At 50.3% G+C, this 3,857-nt stretch overlaps 1 pseudogene; it reads right to left on the reverse strand.

The window, feature by feature from the left end:
• Positions 1–2,530: 2,530 nt before the first annotated feature.
• LOC104504368 lies at positions 2,531–3,463 on the reverse strand (annotated as a pseudogene).
• Positions 3,464–3,857: the final 394 nt, after the last annotated feature.

A 3,857-nucleotide genomic window follows, 5' to 3' on the forward strand; every position in this document is an offset into this window, starting at 1 on the left:
TGCGTTTCTCAAAAATTTCATCTGCCCTGTTGACCCATTTGATGATCTCATCAATCTGTTGTAGGTGTTCTTGAACTGCCCCTGTTCCAGTGTGGTCTGGATCAGTCCATGGCAGATGGAGGGTTCATCCCTTCATCCCTGGAAGTACTCAAGGCGAGGTTGGTAGTGGTTTTGAACAACCTGGTCTGGTGTAAGATGTCCCTTCTCTTGTCAGGTGATTTGAAACTACATGATCTTTGAGGTTCCATTCAAGTCAAACCATTCTGTGATTCTATGATTGTCTCCCAGCGCCTCACCACCCTCTCCGTGAAGAACGTCTTCCTGATATCTAAGCTAAATCTCCCTGCTTTCAATTTAAACCCATTACCCCTTTTCCTATCACTACAGGCCCTTGTAAAAAGTCTCCTCCCAGATTCCTTGTAGGCCCTTCGGGTACTGGAACACCACCATATTCAGTGTAAGGTCTCCCCGGAGCCATCTCTTCTTCAGGTTCAACACCCCCAACTCTCCCAAGATTTCTTCATAGCAGAGGTGCTCCAGCCCTCTGATCATCTTCGTGGCCTCCTCTGGACTCACTCCAACTGGTCTATATCCTCTTTATGTTGAGGGCAAAATAGCTGAATGCAGTACTCCTCATGGTGTCTCACGAGAGCAGAGAAGTCGCGGAGAATTCTCTCCCTCGACCTGTTTCTCCTGATACACCCCAGGATATTGTTGCCTTTCTGAGCTGCCATCACACATCACCAGCTCATGTTCAGCTTTTCATCACACAGTACCCCCAAGGTTTCCCTGAAATACCTTACCCTGAGAAGTTGTGTATGCCCCATCCCTGGAAATGTTCAAAGTCAAGTTACGCCGTGAAGGGGATTTGAGCAATCTGGTCTACTGGAGGCTGTCCCTGCTCATTGCAAGGATATGGAACTAGGTCATCTTAAATGTCCCTCAGAACAGTCGATGGTGATGTAGCAGACAGGAACATTTGCAATGAGCCTGTCCAAGGCAGCTGAGATGAATGTGACTGGGACAGTGGGGATTTGTTCCTGGAGTCACACACAGACATGTCAGAGCTCCGTCATGTGCCCACATCTGAGCTGGCTTCATTCACTCCTTATACACAAACGAGAGATCAGAAGCAGGAGTACTTCCCTTTCACATGCAAAGGACATGACCTGCAGCAATGACAGTGTCCCTCTGCATTCTACTGCCACTTCCAGAGGCTGAGAGCCACCTCAACCCTGTGATCTCATACTGTTTTGGTCATCTGTGGAGGCCCAGACAACCTCTACTGGTTGGTGTGAGAGGCCAGACCTGGAAATGATGGTTGTTACAGTCTGGACTGTGGTGATGACGCTGAGGCATCTTCCCCAGAATGTCCAGAGAACACAGGCACCGAGCACATGCTGCTCTGTTGGTCCTTCATGTCTCTGGCAGGAGCTGGGTCATGCCCCCAGCCTGCACATCACACACGTTAGCTGTTCACTGGTGTTTTGCTCTCTGGGGCACCTGTCATTCCAGTCATACCAGCCCCTCCCTGAATACTGCCACCTCTCTGCCCTCTCCCAGATGAGCACAGCAGAGCAGTGCTACTGGCACTAGTCCCACAGCAGGGAATGGAGGCCGGTGAGAAAGTTTATCCAATCCACATACCATGGATATCATTATCCGAGGCAGCTTGCAGCTCCACGTTCCAGACCTGTTCCCCGGCACAGCACGAGAGAATTGGCCTAGAGCATCTGCAGGAAGGTACTGCTGCCCCAGAGACCGGGCAGCCTGTCCCAGGCTGACACCCGCAGCAAAGTGTTTCCTTTCCCAAGTCTCTCCTGCATGCACAGGATGCATGCAGACCAGATTGGATGAGGCTATGAGCAACCTGGTCTAGTGGAAGGTGTCCCTGCCCATTGCAGGGGGCTTGGAACTAGATGATCTTTAAGGTCCCATCCAACCCAAACCGTTCTATGATTCTATGATTCTGTGCATACGTACCCTGCTTTTCTCCTGGCACAACCACCTCGCAGCTGAGTCTTTACCCGAGGGAAGTTCATCTATGCTGGCCTGGCTGGCCATTCACAGACACACCCCAGGCTCCCCCCCAGGTCCTGAGACAGTGCTGCAGCTCTGCAGAGGACGGGGGTTGTGCTGCCCACATCTGTGCTCTTCAGGCTGGGAGGCAGACCCAGCTCAGGGGTGTTACTGCCCCCTCCAACTCAGCGAACTACCCCTGAAGATTCAGTGGAGGCTTGGAGGAAGGATCTTGGACAAACTCGTTGGTGTAGGATCCTGTATTTGCTTTAAACACACAGAGAGAACAGATCCTTATTTACAAAAATTCTCTGCATCATATGTAACAGGCAGAAAAAGAATGAAATTTTATTTTTTTTTTTAATATTTGCAGCATTAATGTAACAAAGAAAAGCTGAAAAGCAAGGAACCCAAGCAAAAGCTGAAAACCAGATAAATGAAACATACAAGAGACAGGTTCTACCTGTAATATGGTATGTTACAAGTGACATACAGAAAAAAGAAGGGCAGTTCATTGGTGCTTCTGAAAGCATGCAGTCAGCAGTTTCCTTAGGGCATCCTTGAGCTCCTTGTTCCTCAGGCTGTAGATGAGGGGGTTCACTGCTGGGGGCACCACTGAGTACACAATGGTAACCACCATATCAAGGGATGAGGAGGAGATGGATGGGGGCTTCAGGTAAGTAAAGGCTGAAGTGCTGATGAAGAGGGAGACCACAGCCAGGTGAGGGAGGCACGTGGAAAGGCTTTGTGCCATCCCTGCTCAGAAGGGATCCTCAGCACGGCCCTCAAGATCCCCACATAGCACACCACAATGAAAAAAAAAACACACAAAGGCTAAACAGGCACTAATGACAATAACCCCAATTTCCGTGAGGTAGGAGTGTGAGCAGGAGAGCTTGAGGATCTGGGAGATTTCACAGAAGAACTGCTCCACAGCATTGCCCTGGCAGAGTGGCAGTGAAAGTGTACTGGCTGTGTGCAGCACAGCATTTGGAAAAGCACTGCCCCAGGCAGCTGCTGCCATGTGGGCACAAGCTCTGCTGCCCAGCAGGGTCCCGTAGTGCAGAGGTTTGCAGATGGCAACGTAGCGGTCATAGGCCATGACGGTGAGAAGAACAAGCTCTGCCGAAATGAAAAAGAGAAACAGAAAGACCTGGGCAGCACATCCCCAGTAAGTGATAGCCCTGGTGTTCCAGAGGGAATTGGCCATGGATTTGGGGACAGTGGTGGAGATGGATCCCAGGTCAAGGAAAGAGAGATTGAGGAGGAAGAAGTACATGGGGGTGTGGAGGTGGTGGTTGCAGGCTACGGTGGTGATGATGAGGCTGTTTCCCAGGAGGGCAGCCAGGTAGATGCCCAGGAAGAGGCAGAAGTGCAAGAGCTGGAGCTCCCGCCTGTCTGTGAACTGCAGGAGTAAGAACTCAGCAATGGAGTTGTTGGACATTTCCTTCCTCTGGGCTGGGGACCTGTCCAAGGAGCAAAGGAGACTGATCAGTTAGAAATGACCTAAAAGCCAAAATTTTCTTGCCATTTCTCACAGAAATCCCTCTCTCAGAGCTGACTGAGGAAGGCAGCTCATTCTCAACCCTCCACCTGAATGATGTTCTGCATGAATTAATAAAATACAGCATATACATGGAATTTCTATGTTGCCCTCACAGAGACAGAGTCAGAATAATTACAACCCACACCCTCACCCCCAGAGCAGAGCACAATGGAAAGGTGGTGAAACATGGAAGAATACAGCTGTGCTCCACAGAAGTGAAGCCATGAGAGGAAGGAAGATGGGCATGCAGAGAAGCCTTCTGCTGACCCAGCTGTGCTCTCCACCCCAGAGA

This window comes from Eurypyga helias, unplaced genomic scaffold (genome assembly GCF_000690775.1).
Source record: "Eurypyga helias isolate BGI_N326 unplaced genomic scaffold, ASM69077v1 scaffold1935, whole genome shotgun sequence".
NCBI lineage: Eukaryota > Metazoa > Chordata > Aves > Eurypygiformes > Eurypygidae > Eurypyga > Eurypyga helias.